Genomic DNA, 21,713 nt, shown 5'->3' on the forward strand with positions numbered 1-21,713 from the left:
TACTGGAACAAGTGCGGATATTTCTTTTGCATTTCTGATTCAAGCTCCCATGTGTATTTAGGTCCTCTTTTGGAGTCCCACTTCACTTTAACCAGAACTAATCTCTTATGCTTGAGATTCTTAATTTTCCTATCTTCAATTTGTAGAGGCCTCTCTACAAACTTGAGTTGTTCATTTACCTCTATATCCTTAAGAGGTACTACAAGTGATTCATCAGCTAGGCACTTATTGAGATTAGATACATGAAATACATCATGTATTCCTGCCATTTCATCTAGCAGTTGTAGCTGATAGGCTACAGATCCTATTCTTCTAATAATCTCAAAAGGTCCAATATACCTGGGACTTAACTTTCCACTTTTGATGAATCTTACCACTCCTTTCCAAGGAGAGACTTTTAACAATACCTTATCACCTACTTGGAATTCTAACGGCTTACGTCTGTTATCAGCATAGCTCTTTTGTCGATCCTATGCTGCTTTCAGTCATTCCTTGACTTGAATGATCTTATCGGTTGTTTCCTATACTATCTCAGGTCCAGATAGTTGTTTTTCCCCATTTTCTGTCCAACAGACTAGGGTCTTGCACTTTCGTCCGTAGAGTGCTTCGAATGGTGCAGCATTGATACTTGTGTGATAACTATTATTGTAAAAAAATTCTCTTAAAGGTAAGTGATCGTCCCAATTACCTCCGAAATCAATTACACAAGCTCTAAGCATGTCCTCCATTGTCTGAATTGTCCTTTCGTTTTGTCCGTCCGTTTGAGGATGATAAGCTGTGCTTAGATTCAACTTGGTTCCCATTGCTTTTTGGAAACTTGACCAAAAATGAGAGGTAAAACGGCTATCCCTGTCAGAAACAATTGATAAAGGTATTCCATGTAATGAAACAATTTCATTTACATACAATTTGGCTAATTGTTCCATACTAAAAGTTTCCTTCATTGGTAAGAAATGAGCTGACTTGGTTAGCCTATCTACAATCACCCAGATTGTATCATTACCCTTTCTTGTTTTGGGTAACTTGGTAACAAAATCCATTGTTATCAATTCCCATTTCTAAACTGGCATCTCCAATTGTTGCAACAATCCTGAGGGTTTCTGGTGTTCAGCTTTGACTTGTGAACAAGTTAAACATCTAGAAACAGAAGCTGCTATATCCTTTTTCATTCCTATCCACCAGAAATTTTTCCTTAAATCCTGGTACATCTTATCACCTCCTGGATGCATCATATATTTAGACTTATGGGCTTCTTCTAATATACGGTGATGTAAATTTCCTAATTTAGGTATCCAAATTCTCTTTTTATGGAATCTCCAAATTCCATCTGTTCCTTGTTCTAATTCCTTAATCATCCCTTTTAATTTTTCAGTATCATCCTTGATTACTGATTCTTGTGCTCTTTTAATTTGATCGTTTAAATCTACTTGTAGATTTAATTTAAGAGAAGGTACCATTTTTTGGCTTTTCGTGACACTTTCGACTTAAAGCATCAGCCACTATGTTGGCTTTTCCTGCATGATACTGGATATCACAATCATAATCACTAAGCAATTCCATCCAGCGTCTTTGTCTCATATTCAGCTCTTTTTGCCGGAAAACATATCTTAAGCTCTTATGATTTATAAATACGGTAAACTTACTACCATAGAGATAATGTCTCCAAATCTTAAGGGAAAAAATTATGGCTCCTAATTCCAAATCATGGGTTGAATAATTCTCTTCATGATTCTTAAGCTGTCTAGAGGCGTAAGCTATAACTTTTTAACATTGCATCAACACGCATCCGTAACCTAATTTAGAAGCATCACAAAAGACTACAAAGTCTTCAGTTCCTTCTGGTAACGCTAGTATAGGTGCATGGGTCAATCTTTGCTTAAGGATTCTAAAGGCTTCTTCTTGTTTTGGTCCCCATTCAAACTTAATGGATTTACAGGTTAACTTGATTAAAGGAATGGCTATTCTAGAAAAATCTCGGATAAATCTTCTATAATAACCGGCCAATCCTAGGAAACTTCTAACCTCGGTTGGTGACTCAGGGGTTTTCCATTTGGTAATCGCCTCGATCTTGGTTGGATCCACATGGATTCCTTCATGGTTAACTAAATGTCCAAGAAATTGTACCTGCTCTAACCAAAACTCGCACTTTGAAAATTTTACGTAAAGCTTTTCCTTTCTTAATAGACTTAAAAGTAAATGCAAATGCTTTGCATGTTCTTCTTTATTCTTAGAGTAAATTAGAATATCATCGATGAAGACAATTATGAATTTATCCAAATATGGCTTATATATTCGGTTCATCAAGTCCATAAATGCAGCTGGGGCATTGGTTAAACCAAATGGCATGACAGTAAATTCATAATGACCATACCTTGTTCTGAATGCGGTTTTAGGAATGTCCTCTTCCTGTACCTTTAATTGATGATATCCTGATCTTAAATCGATTTTAGAGAAAAATCGAGCTCCTTGCAGTTGATCGAACAGATCATCGATTGTTGGTAATGGATACCGATTCTTAATCGTGACCTTGTTTAATTCACGGTAGTCAATGCACATACGCATTGATCCGTCCTTCTTTTTAACAAACAAAATCGGTGCTCCCCATGGTGTTAAGCTTGGTTGTATGAATCCTTTATCTAACAATTCGTCTAATTGTTTCTTCAGTCCTTGCATTTCGACTGGTGCCAAACGGTAAGGTGTTTTGGCAATCGGTGTTGTCCCTGGTAGCAGCTGGATTCTGAATTCAACTTCTCTGTCTGGCGGCAGTCCTGGCAATTCCTCTGGAAAGACATCTGGAAACTGGGACACTACTGGAATGTCTTTTAGTTCTTTCCCTTTAGTGTTAGTGATTATAGAAATCAAATACACTATAGACCCTTTTCTTATATAACTTACAGTTTTCATCACAGAGATGAATTTAGTGGATCTAGATGGTTTATCTCCTTTAATTGTGATCTTTTCACCCCTTGGTGAATTTACTTGAATTGACTTTTGATCACATAAAATATTAACTTTATTGGCTATTAACCAATCCATTCCAAACACAATATCAAATCCTGCCAGATTCATTGGGTAGAGGTTTGCAATAAATTTTTGATTAAAAATTTCTATTCTTGCTCCCTGCAAGATTTCAGAAATCCTGACGGTTTCTCCATTGGCTGTCTCTACTAGACATTCTTGTGGTAGTTTAGTTAATGATTGATTTAGAAGTTTGCAAAACGGAGTATTAATAAAACTTTGGTTCGCACCAGAGTCAAATGATACTTTAGCAAAAATATCATTAACTAAGAACGTACCAGCTATGACGTCCGGAATCATCTTGGCTTCATCTGCAGTTAGAACAAATGCTCTAGCATTTTTAGTGTTCTTGTTGTTTGCAGTTGGAGCTAAGTTCGGACAGTTTGGCTTGCTATGACCTTTTTCTCCACAGTTGAAGCATAATCCATTACTGGTTTTCCTCCTGCAATCTTCTTCCTTGTGTCCTGGTGCCTTACAGTAATTGCAGTGAGTAGAGCATTTCCCAGATTGCTTCTTCTTGCAGTTCCTGCAATATGGTGCAGAGGTAGAAGCTACATTCCTACGGTTGGAATTCCCAGAACGGAATTCTTGAGTAAGCCTTTGGGTTAGGTTTCTCCTCTGATCTTCTTCTCTAGTACGCACCAGTTCATCAGTCAAGGTGTTGGCTAGTTCTACAGCTTCTTCTATGGTTTGGGGTCTAGCTGCCTTGACTACATGCCTAATTTCTCTAATTAATCCCCAAATGTAACGGGAGATTAATACCGGTTCAGGTGATGCAAGAGTTAGTACTATTCTAGCATATTCAAAGAATGTGGTAGTATAACCCTTACTATCTACCCCGGTCATTCTAAGGTTCAAAAACTTATTTGCTATCTGCTCTTTTTCATTGGGAGGGCAGAATTTCCTTTCTATCATATTTTGAAACTCCTCCCATTCCATGTTATAAACCCTGTCGCTTCCCCTTGACTGGAGGATAGTGTTCCACCATTCTAGGGCTGAATTCTTAAATAGATTAGAAGCAAACATTATCTTGTCTTCTTCAGCACACTTGCTTATTTTCAGAACAGCCTCAGTTTTCTCTATCCAGTGTAAAGCTGTAATAGGTCCTTCATTGCCATGGAATTCTATTGGTTTGCAGGACCAGAATTCTTTGTAAGAACAACCATACGACATGGTTCTTCTTCTTTTGGGAATGGGCACTTGAAGTACGGGTCCATTGTTCACGCTGTGTTCTGGTTCAATTGGTCACTTACTGCTATGCTTACTTTTATTATTCGCTTCTTGAACTGTTTGAATAATAAATGGCATTGCATCTATAATTCCTTGCATCTATAAATCCTTATCCATACCAGGCCCCATACCAGGAACCCGCACCTCAGATTCCAAACGTACAAGAACTTAGGACTTTCGGTGCTAGCATTTGCTCCAGGTTTGGGTCAGTTGCAGTGGTTGCTAAGATATGGATATTAGCTATACCCCTATTGAGCATATCCTGGGCATAGGCATCGGTTTCTCTTTTGGTTGCGGCTAACACTTGCTGTTCCTGTAACTTTTTCATACGTTTCCTATGCTCGTGTGCACCCCTACTGAACCATCCCCTCTTTTTCTGAGGAAATGGCTCTTCAGATTGAGCCTTAAACACAAAGATTCCTTCTTCCGTATCAGCAGAGTACCCCGAGAGGGCAGGCTGAGAAGAGGAGGTGCCTTCGCTTCTAGGCGAACTAAGACAATTGACGATACGCGTCAGATGGTCCTTGGTCGCTCATACTGTAAACTAACAGATAGTCAGATAACACATAACAAGAAAATACAATTATGCATGTATTTCCGGAATTTATTTCCAAACACTTTGAATTTTGGAGTCAGCGGAACACTTTTGTGGCTGAATCAGTGGCATGGCTCTGATACCACCTTCTGTCGCAACCCCCCATCCCTAGTCCCCGGGAACGGGCGGCCGCGAGCCAGTTTCGGTGGTATCACGTTATTGTCTAATTTGGCAGCGGAAATTTTCATCAGGACCGTAGTTAGGAAATATTTTATCATAGTACACCACCACATTTTATAACATTAAACACATGGGTAAAACCCAAGTTTCCAGTATACACACTTTTATAGGAATAAATCCTATTTTATTTAACAAAACATCTATTTTATTCTTAGGTAACTTTATTGCCACTTTTCCAAGCCTTCAGTGCTGTCCAGCTGGCTTCTATTTGGCTTTCACATTTTGTTACCTGAAACGCGTTTTAAAAACATTTTGTCAGTAGGAAACACTGGTGAGTGAATCCCAGTTTAATCAAATTTAAGTAAAACCATTTCACAGTGTACAGTATTGAGGGCGATCTCGCAATTACATTTGTTTCCAAGTTATACCAATTATCACCCATCGGTACTGTCAGACCTGACTTGTGGAAATGTTACTCCTTGACCAGGTGGTAACAAATTTTGTATACAAAACCCCAACATACCCACGATAATTGTATTCTTACAAATACTCAATAACTGTTATTCGCATGGAAAGGTATTGAAGGTTTTGTAAAAACAGTTCACAAAATAGGTTTACAAAAAGAGGATCAACTCACATTGCTGTTTTAGGGTTTTCAGTAAGGATTTCCTTGGAATAATCTATAAATTACACAAATGCATGTGTGTTAGTATAATAACCCATTTTAACATTAGTAATACCCTCCCCGAGACGGTATTCCAACGACTACGTCGGGCAGAACCACGACAGCCGTTACGGAACCCTAGATCAATCGGGCAGAGTATCTAATACGTCTCCAGGGGTTATAATACTTACATCGTAGCAGAACCTCGCTATTTAGGGGGTATTAGACTCGAGTATAATGCCCACTATTTAATTTTGAGAGAAAGAAAAGAAATTTTGAACGATCGGAACTGAAGGCCCGTTGCCCTCTTATATAGGGTTGTAATCTGTCTTTCTCGCGGCCCGCGTAAAGCAAAGACAAGGGTTACGCGACCCGCGTCAACCCTGGTCAAACATGTAGCTGGGCTGAGTCGATGTATAGGTCTGTCGGGTGTTGGGCCACGTGGCGGCCCAGGGCTGCGCCACAATTCTGATCTCACGTGGCCCGCGTAAGCTTGAGGTGGGGTTCACGCGGCCCGCCTCAACTTATGGCTTAATGAAATCTGATTAAAACCTCTATACCGCCCGCGTGAATGTTGAGGTGGGGTCCTACGCGGCCCGCCTCAACTTAAATAGACTTGTTTTTAATTATTTTTAATGTCATATTATATTTCGGGCTTGGTTTTCACATATGGGGTATATTTAAGACATATTAGGACAATATAAATATTTTTAGGGTGGCGAAAAAAAATAATCGAGGATGTCGGTTTTCTTGAGGATTGTTACATTCTTCCCCCAGGGTTTGGACTTAAAGATTCCACCAGGATAAGGCACCATCTAGAAAGAGTCCTGAGATGTAGGTGACTTGTTGTTCAGGAGCGCACTTGCTCATCCTTATCACAGAATCCGTCTTTTTTGTCCATCTGACAAAGGCTACAGCACCCCCGGTGCCGTCAAAATTCAATGGCTTACAGTCTAGAAATTGTTTATAGGTACAGCCATGGGGTGGGTTGTTTCCAGAGGTACCCCCGCTATGTTCTGAGCGCTGGGCCTCATGCTGTGCAATAGCCTGTGAAATCCGTTCCTGTAACTCCGCCTCAGTAGTAGGCAAACGAGTTGCTCTTCGTGGAGGCATCTTCTATAAGAAGGTTGCGTCGGTCAGGTCATAATAAGTATAGTAAGTATGTAATACGTGCATGTAATAACATTTATCAACACAAGTATACACATAACATCCCATGTTATAACACAAACAAGTAATCCAACAATGTACGTAATGCGAATGTTGCGATTGAGCTATCATATATCAAGACCACAAGTACAGTTTTACAAGTTTCACAATAGTATCATACATCAAAATGGGACTGTAGGGTCACATCACCCCCATCCAAATCGTCTAACAACTATAACAATCAAAAGTCAAGAGTCAAAGTGTGGTCTTCAAAAAGCTGTGCAATCTGGCTCAATAGCTGCACTCTCAGGGGCAAAGTCGTGTGGAAAGATAGGTGCGGCAGACATCGCTGCGTCGGAATCAGTGTTAGTGGGATAATGATGCACGCCCCGTGTGTGTAAAGTAGCAGATGATACGGACTCGAATGAGTCAGGACCAGAATGGTCAGATGAGATCTCAACAGCAGGAATCTCGACCAACGGAACATCAATGATATCAGCGACTGGAATCTCGACAAGCGGAACAACAACGTTATCATCGACTGGAGCCCCGCCATCCTAGGCATCCTCAGGGGGACCCTCGATAAAGAGATCGATGTCGTCATCAAACATATCATCTAGAGGCAGATCCTCCAAAGGAAATGCAGCAAGAGGAAAAGGAGCAGGGATCGGGACAAGAAGTAGATCCCCGTCATGAAAACCATCAGCTATAGGTATGTCATCTCCAAAATCTGGTAAAGCGAAGGGCTGAAAGTCATCATCGTCGCTGCTCGTAGTGTCTGAAGTGAAAACCTCAGTGTCTGTGGCTATCTCATAATCTGAGACTATGGCCATAGGGTCTATGGTGTCAGCTACTCCACTCTCAGAAGAAGATAACATAATGTCTGTGACAAAACAATCACACATATGCACATATATTAACAATCATCAAGTAAGCATGTAAGTAGTAACAATGTAAACATGTAATCATCCTAGTCTTCCCCAGACTATCCCACCCAGCCTCTCAGACTGAACTCCCTAGTCTCTCAGACTAAAACCTTCCCAGTTTCTCAAACTGACTACCCAGTCTCTAAGGCTCGATTTTCCCCAGTCTCTAAGACTAAATTTCCCCGATCTCAAGACTAAATTTCCCCAGTCTCTAAGACTGAGCCTCCCCAGTCTCTAAGACTGAGCCTCCCCAGTCTCTAAGCCTGAATTATAAATATATAGCCTTTGAAATGTGTTTTGTACCCTTTTGTTTGTAAAAATGTTTGTTCCCTAGAGCTGGACATTTTGTGTATGCAATGTAAAATGTTTTCGTGAGAGCCCTAATGATTGTATTCTACACTCGAGATGGAATCCTAGTTCGCTACGATCGAAGCTCTGATACCAAGTTGTCACACCCTGACTTTTGCGGAAGCGTGGTTATTTGGTGTGACTTCTTAATACCATTGCATTCAATCATAACAACGCTATATGATAAAAACATGAGATATTTACCCATTAATTAAGTTTAGAAAATAGCACAACATATTTGTCTTGAAAACATCGACACCAATTTAAGTTACAAACCATGACATGTTCAACTGAGTTCATAAAGACTTCACAAAAGACTTTAAATAAATCTTGAGTTTAGAAATATGTATCCCATCCAGGAATAGGATACATCCCCTAAACTCAACAACCATGGGTAACATCTTTTTATTCTCGACGCAGCTTGAAGACACATACATACCCCTGCCAGATCCACTAGTTTCCTGAAATACATGTAGTTTAAAAAACATCAATAAAAGTTGATCGAGTTCATGTGTATGTGTATGAATAAACCTTTAAAGTATGTCTGTATGTATGAAAGTCCCTGGTATGTAGCAATAATGAAAAAGAGATCACCAATGGTTTGCAAGGCCATTGGTATGTGTGAAATGGTGCAGGAAGATTCAAACCTAGCAAATTTGTACCGGGCCTCCGGCTAGAAGACATAGTCACCACTATGGGCCACCCTGGTCCCCATGGGTGTGGGCTCGCTACACCCAAATAGATCTATCACTCATGTCTCTCGGTTCTACAACGAGGATTAATGGCCTTAAGTGTTGTACCCACCCTTCACATGATCTAGTAGTAAACCCTCCTTAAGCTAATCATACCATGTATAAAATGTTTGTAATAATCGTAACATGTATTTCACCCCCGAAGTATAAAACTGAAAGCAGTTAAAAGAAAAGGGGGGCATGAACTCACAGTATTGCGTCTTCTCGATCGTAACCCAAATTCTCTTCAGCAAACCCGACTACCTACAACGTGCTAGGTTCTATTAGACGAACGGGCTGTGCCTTGCTTTTGTATTTTTGTTTTTGAGTTACGTTTCGAATGTTCCCAATATTATTCCAAGTCATAATCACTTGTTAAAATAATACTTTTTTTAACTTTAAATTATATTTAGTTTTGGAATAATTGTTTAATCAATATTTTTATATTAATACTTCTCAAGTATTTAATTCCGTATTTCCTTCCCATGGATGGGGGTATTTTATACATGTACTTTTGTATTCTTGCATTTGTATTCTCCAAGATAATATATTTCTAAGTCTCACTTTAGAAAATATATATATAACTTATTTGTCAAAAGTGTTGTATTCCAAGAAAATATATATTCTTCCCAAAAATCATATATCTTCTAAATATACTAGGAAAATATATTTTAACTTCCCAAAAAATAATATATTTTCTCTTTGTCGAAAATATGATATAACTTAGTAATATTTACAAAAATCATATTTTCACTTCTTGTATCCAAAATAATATTTACCAAAAATATATTTGTAACGGTATTTTCCAGAATATTTCATAAGTTACGTTTTTGCGTTCGTTTTCACAATATCAAGTGTGTAACTTATATTTCATTCCTTGTGATTTTTGGTATTATTTTGGAGTTGTAAACTCTTTGTATTTGTAAGTTATATTATTTTACCTTAAGATAATATAACTACTCCACAAAGTGTACAAATATTCATACAAGTGTCTTAATATAAAATATATATTCTAAATATATATTTATCCATTTTTATTTACAAAAACCAACCTCCAATACTTGTATTTTTGTAACAAAATTTATGGCAAGTTTATGTTGAAAAACATAGTTTAAAACATACTTGTCTAGAAAATATTTTCTAAGTGTTTGCATTTTTAGAAAATTTCGCCATGAAAATGGAGGTGTCCATGCTATTTAGCATATCATTTTCTTTTCAAAATCAACACACAATAATCAACAATCAACTCTAAACAATATTATACTTACCAAATGCAAAAACTATACACTTAACACAACAACATGAACTTGATCTTTTATTATAAACTTGTAGTAACATGGTAAAGTGTTTAGTGGGTTTGGTTATCCTCCAAAATACATTTACTCCTTGTTAAACCTCATTCTTGGAAGTTTTAGATGTTTACAACTTGTAAACATGTTTTACAAAAAATGTTTATTTATAACCTCTTCTTGTTTCTCTAGCATTTGTACACTTGTTTTATCACTAAAAATAGTGCAAGTTTAGTAAAAACTATGATCTTCCAAAAATCATATTTTAAGCTTGGTTCTTTTAGAAAAACCATTCATACATCTTAGATTTATAAGATTACTAGGTTACTTTGATTATTGTTTTTCAAGAATCATTCTATTCATCAAGTTCATGTTCATGCAAGAAGATGATCATCCTATGTTGTTACATAATCATCCTCCCACTTGCTAGATTATGTGTTTAATCACCGTCTAGCAAGCTTTATGTGATGATTAACATCATCATCTCAAGAAATCAACAAGCAAACATCATTCATACACTAAACAACATCATTTCATCCATATATCATCATATGTAAGCTTTATGTTCAAGATTCAAGTGTATGTCTTTTAGTGATCTTGTTATTTGCATCATAATACATCTTTTAACCAATCAAAATAGAAGAAAACAAGGATCAAGAGAGTCTTACTATTAGCTTTAAGCTAGGGAAGAACAATGATGAAAATGGAGTGGATAAAAGCTTGTGTGAGTGGTCCTTCAAGTTCCAAGAGTTCCAAGCCTTCTAACCTTGCTTCTTACACCTTGTGAGGAGCTTGGAATGGGTGAACTAAAAATGAAAATGGTGGTGGTGTGTGGGGATGGGGTCGGCCGAGAATAGGAGGGAGAGAGGAGAAGAGAGTTGGTGATTAGTGAAGATGAAGGTGTTGGTTACTTATAATCATATTTTGAGTTTTATCCAAAGGTTCTAATGTCTCCATAGTACATTACATAATTTAATCAAATCCAAAGGAAATCATTGAAGATTTAAGTAATCTTGTAGGATTTTGGGAGGTGGGGCCATCCCTTGGGCCGTAAACAAGGAAGGTGGGGGGGGGGGTTAATTGTAACTTGTAAAGATAAGTGGGTAATTAGCTAGGGTGTTAAGTGTAAAGTCTAGTGTTTTATGTGTATCTTGCATTATGTAGTATGTTAGGGTGTTCGGGAACCATAACTAGCTCAGAAAAAGTAAAACAATGCTTCTAGCAATATTTTGGTGCTCCCGGTAATGTCCGGTTGTTCGGTTAGATACCGGTTCGTTAAAGTGTCAAGTTATTCCGTATAGTGATTTTTAAGTACCCTTTTGTGACACTTTTAAATCCAACTCTTAGGAAAGTATACAGGACTATTTTGCCATATTTTTGCATGTTACTAGCATGTTAAAATGCTGATTAATGCAGAATTCTGCACTTTGAGTGGGTTTTAGGCACTTTCTGGCACTTAAACTATCACCTAGTGACGCAGTTTTATGGTCCTTACTTCCCTACACAACATACTAGTGTAGTACCTTGACTCTGGCCCTTACGGGGTCTCAAAACATTGTCTGTCTATGTACTGACATTGTCAGCATGTTTCATTTTTCTGAGTTATCCGCTAACTGTGCTAGCTATGCTTTGTGCATCGTCTATGTCACTAAAGTTTGTATGCAATAAGTGATGTGACAATATGAAATGTGATGCACATGTATGTATGATAAGAAATCAGAAACCAGTTTAAGTCACCAGTTGTAATTAAGCATAGTCATTAAGCACAATTCAATATTAATTATTTGTACGGATACCTGTAATTATGAGGGTTGTCACACTACTATCGGCTTTAGTCACAGTCAATGCGATCACTCTTTATTCATATTTAAAGAGGGAACTCACGTGGCCTTCATCTTACTTCATGTTGACGACAATTTGCTCATCGCCGGCTGGTGGGCGCCTTACAATACGTCACCTTCACGCGACCTGACATTTCTTACGCCGTTCAGCAAGTGTGTATGCATATGCACGCCCCAACCACAACACACATGCATGCTCTAAAACGTATAGTTCGGTATGTGAAAGGCACTTTATCATTTGGGCTTCATTTACATGCTTCATCACTTAGCTCGCTAATCTCCTACACGGACGCGGACTTGGGGTTGTCCCGATACATGTCGCTCGACATCCGGATATTGTGTATACATGGGCGACAACTTCCTCTCGTGGTCGTCAAAGAGACAACCAACCTTATCACGTTCTAGTGTTGAAGCAGAATATCGTGGTGTCGCCAATGTCGTTTCAAAAGTATGTTGGCTACGGAATTTGCTTCTTGAATTACATCATCCGCCTACTCATGCCACTCTCGTTTATTGTGATAATGTTAGTACGATTTACCTGACGGGCAATCCTGTGCAACACCAACGTACTAAACATATCGAAATGGATATCCATTTTGTCCGTGAAAAAGTGGCAATGGGTTTGGTTCGAGTACTTCATGTCCCATCACGCTACTACATAGCTAACATCTTCACCGAAGGGTTACCCAAGATTCTCTTCGATGATTTTCGTTCCAGTCTCAACATTCGTGATCCTCCCGTTTCGACTGCAGAGGAGTATTAGAAGATATGCACAATAGTTTTTATTAAGTGTAAATATTTGTAACAAATATAGAATAGTCAACCCATTGTAATCTATAAATATAATTGAGATATTGAATAACAGACACAGGGAATTTACCCTACTTGTAAATATTGTGCATAACTTCTAACTGTTATGTTTTGCGTTACAATACTTTAATCATATATATGCTACGCATAAAATTTTAGCTCAATGTCTTGAACAAGCTTGGGCTTTCGACTCTCTAATCCATGAAATTTGAATTCACATTTTTGTCTACATGAAAATATACGCAAACAATTAGCGAGTTACTAGTGAATACGTAGTGTGTAGAAAGTATAAACCATATATGTGCTATAAATCACCATAAGGCCAGCGTATAGTGGCCACAAACCCGATAACAATATAAACAATAAGACTCTTCAAGATTGCTACAAAAAAATCATGTGTGAAGGAAAAAAGAGCTCAGAGAGGCCTATTTTGTAATCGGATAGAAATCAGACAGTATGTTGGACCCAACCAACGGTAAAGGCACAGAACGTCACAGCTCCTAGATGCACCAGCCGGGAATCGAACCCGGGTCTGTACCGTGGCAGGGTACTATTCTACCACTAGACCACTGGTGCTTGTGTTTCCATATTCTTCATACATGCATAATATTGGAGACCCTGTCCTTTTCCGTGACAAGTATTAATGGGATCTTAAAGTTTTTATTTTGAATACACGTTTCCTCTTATTATGCCGTCGAATCCCAACTTTTATTTTATCTGCAACATATGCTTATATATTGTACACTATAATTCATCCAAATAAGATGTGTATATGTGTGCTATGCTATACGGATGAGGGACGATTGACATGTATTTTTATTATTATTACTTTGAACAGCTGATAAATACACATGTATTATTATTACATATACTGTTGATTTATTGTTATTTAAATGTTCTTAATTAGAATAACATTTGAAATTTAATTGCTTCTTATTACCATTCACATGTAGTAATTACCGCCCTATATTAAAAGTTTAAAGAAACTTGGTTCGGTCAGGTGTAAATCCATGCAAATTAGCATCCGAACAACGACCAATAACGCCAAGTGATTTACGTGACGTAAGAAGTAGACGAAGTCAAATTTACACTGACACGTATTAGAAAGTCAAGGGGTTCAAAGTGATACTGTATAATTTTTTTATAAAATGGGGGCAAAGTTGACAACTTTAAACTTTCTATAAATAAAAGATGCACCGACCAAATATAATTGAAATGGTGTATGTTTATATTTATCAATTAGTTGATTTAGGAGGTTTTTTGCATTTAAAAAACTACTTGCACCTAATTTGACCCATTAGAGGTAAAGCATGGCACGAGTATAAAGAGTTTGTTGCTTGCTTATCTTCTTCCTAGCTGCCAATGCTTACCATTGATAAGTTCCAACAAACACTATACAAGTAGGAATGCCATATATATTGCGGTGATTAAAGCTGCATTGCAGACAAGTAATCAAAAGCAGGCTGATTAGTTGTGAAAGAAGATTGAAAGAAGTGTGAGTTTGTTACTAATCCCACATCGGCTGAGTGTATGAAAAGAAGTGAAATCTGAGGTGTATAAAAAGGGGGGTTGGAGTGTTTGGAAAATTATCTTTGCGCTTGGGGCAATGACGCAGCTAATGAGGTAATAACCGAGGCGCGTCAATTGCTGGTTGAAAACTATTTCCAAACCCCCTCCTCGGCTTTGGGTCTCCCTTGGCCGTCGAGAATTTCTAGAAGAACTCCCTCTCGAGGGGAAAGTCCTACAATTTTTAGTTCCATTTTTTTTATTTATTCATGTTGTTTTAAATTGGTTAAGTACTTAATATTTGCAGTAGTTTGTTTTTAAATGCAGCCTGGTTTATTAAGTTAGTCTTTTTTGAAACAAATTAGATTATTCAGAGAAACATGTATTTATAAAATGTAAATCTAGAAGTGTTATTCCTTTATAAAATAAATGATATGTTTATATAATTTGGGCTATTCAGTAGCAACTGTTATATTAAACATTTACTATTATTGTTATATCTCACAAAAGCTTTTCATTATCTAAAAACTAGCGTGAAGATGCAATGACTAAATAGCCAAAAAAGATGGTTGTTCATTTGAGACAACCCGGTAGATATTATGGACCCATGGAGCCCCGGCCTGTTATCCTTCCACTGTCATGAGCGAGGGGTTTTCGCAGCTCTGTGAAACCAGCCTTACGCAGTGCCCCCTGCTTTAGGAACCATGTGGCCCAAGCTTTCGCTCAAGCCACATGGTCCAACTCACAACTTGGAACGGGCAAGCCGGATTATGCAACAGTGGGACCAATCTGACTGGGTTGAGTCACTGTCCAACAATCTTTAATACCCTCACTTGAGTTATAGGCAAGCGTTACCAAGCCCGGTGACTAGAGGTTTGCAAATGTGTTTTATAAAGAAGAGGAAAGATTGTTCCTTAGTTGATGTGGGATAGAAATGGTACTTTTTATATATAAACTGTAATATATCATAATGAGCAGTACTTGTTTTGCATATTTTGGACTTAACGAATTCTGAGAATAATATCACAGCCTAGAATATTAATGTTCCAGACCTCTCGTGCTTGTTTTGTGGCGAGTACGCGGAATCGAGTGACCATTTATTCGCTTCAAGGATCTGCTGGACCTTCATGGTTTCAGCCCAGGTTCCAGAAAAAAGAAGAAGGCAATTCATGCTCTAGTTTTGATTGTGATTAGGTGTATATGGAGAATGGGCAACGAGGTTTTGTTCGAGAATGCACAGCCAGAGATATCAAAAGTCTTGGTAGAAGTAAAATCGTTAAGTATCTTTGGGTGAAAGCTCAATCAAGAGAATCTTCGGTTACGTGGGATGAATGGAGAAGTTTCCAGGTCTTTGTGTAAGTCGAGTTTGGGTAAGTTTGGTGGATCTCTTTGTATGTTCTTGTGTAATTTTGGTGCCTAGATTGAATAAATAACTTTTTTGGGTATGTTTTACGGCTTCTGTTTTATCTTATTTGAATGTAGATGATGTACAATTGATATTCTTAACGAAATCTGAGAATATATCACAGCCTAAAATTTATGTTGTAAACCTTAAAAGAATATATAAACATGAACATTAATGCATTTTAACTTTTTAAGTTTGGTTGTGCCAGTGTGAAACTTTTCTTCAGTGTTCTTATAATAAGTTAAATAACTGTTTTGAGTATGTTTGAAGGCAACTATTTTATAGGGTTAAGTTCATAAGTGAACAACCCCCTTGATTGTGAACACTAGTGAACTAATCCTAGCCCTTGATTATCAGTACTCAAGTGTAAATCAATGGCCAGGATTTGATGGTGAAACTCAATAAGGTTACTAGAAATAGCAGGCTCAATGTTCTGAATCAACCACGAGAATACAATGAGATCGTCTTGCTCCCACTGTTCATATTTCTCATTCGTTGGTTCTGGTGGATTCATGGTTAAGTGGTTGAGTAGGGCTTTCGATTTCCCACCTATAGCAACCCGTTTCATACGAGACCACAGTGTTGATTCAGGCCCTCAAGATCACTAACTACACACTTCCAAGTAATAAATATATGATTACGTAAATGTGCAGCAAAGAAAGAAAGGATGAAAAGCTTTCTATATTAACTAATGGGGTACATCAAAAACAAAGTAACTCTAACCTATTTATAATAAACATAAACATGACTAATATAAGCACATGTTAAATAAACCAAAACAACCCACGTAAAAGTCGCATGCTCCTCCACTTCCATTTTACCTCCAATTACTCGGTCAACATACTACCAATTCTAAACACGTGAATGTAAATATACAGAAGGTAAAGATGGAATGATAATATTATCGAAATTGACTACTGTGTTCACGCTCCCAAGTAAATTCTGGGCCATGTCGCGCGTTCCAACGAACTTTGACGAGTTTGACACTACTCCGGCGTGTCTTGTTAACCTTCCAATCAGTAACCTCAACAGGTTCTTCAGTGAAGTGGAGTGTGTCGTCAATATGAACTTCGTCGGCAGGAATGACCACTGTTTCTTGAGTTGGACTCTTTTTCAAATTTGATACATGGAATGTATCATGAATGCCATTCAGCTCTGCGGGTAGATCCAACTTGTAAGCTACAAGACCAATCCTCTCCAGGATTTGGAATGGTCCAATGTATCTGGGGTTCAACTTCCCACGCTTCCCAAAGCGTGCTACACCCTTCCAGGGTGAAACCTTTAACAAAACCATATCTCCCACCTCAAACTCCAGAGGTTTCCTTCTTTGGTCCGCATAACTCTTTTGACGATCACGAGCCGCCTTGATGCGCTCTCGGATATCAGTCGTCTCTTGGACCAATTCGGGGCCAACAAGCTGTCTATCACCCGCGTCAGCCTAGCATAGCGGTGATCGACACTTGCGTCCATAGAGAGCTTCGAACGGTGCGGCTTGTATGCTTGCATGATAACTGTTGTTGTATGAAAATTCAACCAATGGTAGGTGAGTGTCCCAACTTCCACCTAAATCCATTACGCAAGCTCGCAACATGTCTTCCAACGTTTGAACTGTTCGTTCACTCTGTCCGTCTGTCTGCAGATGGAAGGCAGTACTCAGATTCAACTGAGAACCGAATGCTTCTTGGAAGGATTGCCAAATCCTTGACACGAATCTTCCATCTCTATCAGAAATAATTGAGAGAGGCACTCCATGTCGTGCAACAATCTCTCTCGGGTATAGCTCAGCAAGCTTGCTCGTTTTATCCTTCTCTTTGATTGCCAAAAAGTGTGCAGACTTCATCAGACGGTCTACGATTACCCAAATCGTATCGTGACCTCTGGGTGTCTTTGGCAATTTCGTTATAAAGTCCATAGAAATCTGTTCCCATTTCCACTTGGGTATTTCCAGTTGTTGCAGAAGACCTGAAGGCTTCTGGTATTCGGCCTTTACTTTGGCGCAAGTCAAACATTTGCCAACATATGTCGCGACATCGCCTTTCATTCTCGGCCACCAATAAAAGTACTTTAAATCTTGGTACATTTTGTCCGATCCTGGATGGATCGAGTACCGTGACTTATGAGCCTCATCAAAAATTACTTCTTTCAGACCACCGAAGAGAGGAACCCAAATTCGTTTCATGAAGCACAACGTTCCTTCCTCGTTTGGTACCAACTGCTTCTCCATCCCACGGAGATATTCATTTTCAAGATTCCTTTCCTTGAGAGCTTCTCTCTACGCGGCACGAATGCGCAATGAGAGGTCTGTTTGAATGATCATCTCCAAAGCTCGAACCCTTATGGGCTTAATTCTTTCCTTCCGACTCAAGGCATCGGCGACTACATTCGCCTTCCCTGGGTGATACTTAATCTCACAATCATAATCATTTAACAGCTCGACCCATCGTCTCTGTCTCATGTTAAGCTCTTTCTGGTCAAATATGTGCTGCAGACTCTTGTGATCAGTAAAGATTGTGCATCGCGTGCCATATAAGTAATGTCGCCAGATCTTTAATGCAAACACCACCGCGCCTAATTCCAAATCATGCGTGGTGTAATTTTTCTCGTGGACCTTCAACTGGCGAGAAGCATATGCTATAACCTTCTGTCACTGCATCAGCACACAGCCTAAACCTTGACGCGAAGTGTCACAATATACCACGAATTCGTCAGTGCCTTTGGGTAGGGACAAAATCGGTGCGTCGCAAAGCTTGTTCTTTAACAACTGAAAAGCTTCTTCTTACTTGTCTCCCCATTCATACTTCTTGTCTTTTTGTGTGAGGGAGGTCAACGGTTGAGCGATTTTTGAAAAATCCTCAATGAACCTGCGATAATATCCTGCCAAACCTAGGAACTGTCGAATCTCGGTTGGCGTCTTCGGAGTCTCCCAATTCTTGATCGCCTCGATCTTTGTGGGATCCACATGGATTCCATTTCCGTTAACCACATGACCAAGAAACTGAATTTCTCGCAACCAAAACTTGCATTTCGAGAACTTGGCGTATAATTTCTCTTTCTTAAGCAGCTCTAAAATAGCTCTTAAGTGTTGCTCATGTTCTTCCCACAATCACAAACTTATCGAGATAGGGCTTGCAGACTCTGTTTATCAATCCATAAACACGGCTGGCGAGTTTGTCAAACCAAATGGCATAACCAGGAACTCGTAATGTCCATATCGAGTTCTTAAAGCCGTCTTTGGAACACTTTCCTCTTGAATTCTCAACTGGTGATAGCCTCATTGAAGATCGATCTTGGAGTAAAAACTCGAACCTTGTAATTGATCGAACAGGTCATCTATCCTTGGCAAAGGATACCGATTCTTAATAGTCAACTTATTCAGCTCGCGGTAGTCGATACACATGCGGAAACTACCATCCTTCTTTTTAACGAACAAGACTGGAGCTCCCCAAGGCGAGAAGCTTGGTCTGATAAATCCCTTGTCTAACAATTCCTGAAGTTGCGTCGACAACTCCTGCATTTCCGAATGCGCACGTCGATAAGGTGCCTTAGCTACAGGCGCGATGCCTGGAACTAAGTCAATGTGAAACTCGACTTGCCTTTGCGGCGGCAATCCAGGCAAGTCTTCTAGAAGACTTCAGGATACTCCTTTACGACTGGAATATCTTCTAGTTTCGGTTCAGCGACTTCCTTATCCACAATGTGTGCCAAGAAGGCAACACATCCCTTCTTCAAACATTTTCTAGCCTTCAAGCAACTAATGATCCTTAGAGGCGTATCGCGCTTCTCTCCATGTACCACAGTCGTTTCTTCATCTGCCTTTGGAATGCGTATGATCTTCTCATGACCTACAATCTCGGCTCTGTTGCTTGACAACCAATCCATCCATACTACCACGTCGAAGCTTCCCAACTCGACTGGCAGTAGATCAAGTGTAAACTCGTGTTCTCCCAGTTCTATCACGCATCCTCTGATGACTTCATTTGCCTCAACTAGCTTTCCATTTGCTAGTTCTATCGAATATGGGATATCTAGCTTACTGGCTACCAACCCAAGTATATTCTTAAACTCTAGCGATACAAAACTATAATTGGAACCAGTATCAAACAGTACAGATGCAAAGCGTTGATTGATAGGGAACGTACCAGTAACCACATTTGGATCTTGGCGAGCTTCTCTCGCTCCTATGTTGAAAACTCTTCCTTGTGCCAGATTGAGCTTTGGGCATTCTCGCTTAAAATGCCCCATGTCTCCAACCTGGTCCTCGACCATTACCGTTCCCATTACCACCTCGATTGTTGTTTGCTCCCCGGTTACCAGCTTGATTCCCAACATTTCCACGATTTCCATTCCCACCATTTCCTCCTTACGGGCGGTTTCCATTGCCATTTCCATAACCTCTTTGATTACCACGACCAACACCAGTACCAGCCCAGCATGTTTCCTTCGAATGGCCAGTCTTCCCATAAGACTCACATTTCTTTAACCTGCACTGGCCGGAATGATGGTACTGGCATACATCACATTTGGGCAGAGCGCCCATATATCCCTTCCCTTTGACTTCAGCAACAGTCTTGACCTCGACCGGTGGGTTCGCATCCTTCTTCTTGTTGGCGCTGCTGGTACCCTTCTTAAAGTTTGAGAAATTCCTTTTGTTTTCTCCCGAGGACTCAACATGAGTCTCCTTGTTTGAAAACTTGTTTAACCTGATAGCTTCCTCAGTCAGTGATACACTCAAATCAATACCCTCAGTAATTGTTGCAGGCTTTGACGATGTTACCATACTCATAATCTGAGGTGCCAACCCCCAAATGAAACGCTCAACGCGTTTGAATTCCGGACTAACCATGTATGGCACCAAGTGAGATAGATCGTGAAATCTCTGCACATATTCAACAAGTTTTTGGTCCGTCCATTTTGAGATGCCAAAATTCAGTTTCCAGCTTTTGGATTTCAGCCCTGGAGCAGTATTTCTTCCTCATGAGCTCCTTCAATTCAGGCCATGACATGGCGTAAGCAGCTTCTTCCCCCAGGGTTTGGACTTGAAGATTCCACCAAGATAAGGCACCATCTAGAAAGAGTCCTGAGATGTAGGTGACTTGTTGTTCAGGAGCGCACTTACTCATCCTTATCACAAAATCCGTCTTTTCTGTCCATCTAACAAAGGCTACAGCTCCCCTGGTGCTGCCAAAATTTAATGGCTTACAGTCTAGAAATTGTTTATAGGTACAGCTATGGGGTGGGTTGTTTCCAGAGGTACCCCCGCTATGTTCTGAGCGCTGGGCCTCGTGCTGTGCAATAGCCTGTGAAATCTGTTCCTGTAACTCCGCCTCAGTAGTGGGCAAACGAGTTGCTCTTCGTGGAGGCGTCTTCTATAAGAAGGTTGTATCGGTCAGGTCATAATAAGTATAGTAAGTATGTAATATGCGCATGTAATAACATTTATCAACACAAGTATACACATAACATCCCATGTTATAACACAAACAAGTAATCCAACAATGTATGTAATGCGAATGTTGCGATTGTGCTATCATATATCAAGACCACAAGTACAGTTTTACAAGTTTCACAATAGTATCATACATCAAAATGGGACTGTAGGGTCACATCACCCCCGTCCAAATCGTCTAACAACTATAACAATCAAAAGTCAAGAGTCAAAGTGTGGTCTTCAAAAAGTTGTGCAATCTGGCTCAATAGCCGCACTCTCATCAAAACATGCTATCTGCATAAAACCAAAAACCTCTAAGCTGATGGGGGAGGAGGAGGAGGAGGAGGTGGAGGAACGAAAATCTACCTGTGCAAATGCGCCAAATCCTCCTCAAGTGCATGAACAATACGCAGCAGGTAAGCAATCTGCTGCTCCATAGTGAGGAAACGAACATCAAAATCAGGATATGGTAGAATTGGAGCCGGTGGAGTCGTGAATGGTGACTGACAATGACAAGGCGGAGGACGCGGGATCCTCTCTAACTCCATGACTCTCCTACACAGGATCTCTTGCTGGAGCTGTAGGGACAAGAGCAACTCATCCCTCGAGTATCCAATGTGGAAGGGATGGTATGGATCTGATATAGGCATCAC

General features: G+C 39.5%; 1 non-coding gene and 1 pseudogene across 1 annotated transcript; one reads left to right on the forward strand and one right to left on the reverse strand.

Annotated features, from left to right (window-relative positions):
* Positions 1-13,226: 13,226 nt before the first annotated feature.
* TRNAG-GCC lies at positions 13,227-13,297 on the reverse strand. Its single transcript has one exon. It is a non-coding gene; the product is annotated as a tRNA-Gly (tRNA).
* Positions 13,298-14,309: 1,012 nt separating this feature from the next.
* Positions 14,310-14,477, forward strand: LOC118490793 (annotated as a pseudogene).
* The last annotated feature ends 7,236 nt before the right edge of the window (positions 14,478-21,713 follow it).

Source organism: Helianthus annuus, chromosome 3, assembly GCF_002127325.2.
Source record: "Helianthus annuus cultivar XRQ/B chromosome 3, HanXRQr2.0-SUNRISE, whole genome shotgun sequence".
NCBI lineage: Eukaryota > Viridiplantae > Streptophyta > Magnoliopsida > Asterales > Asteraceae > Helianthus > Helianthus annuus.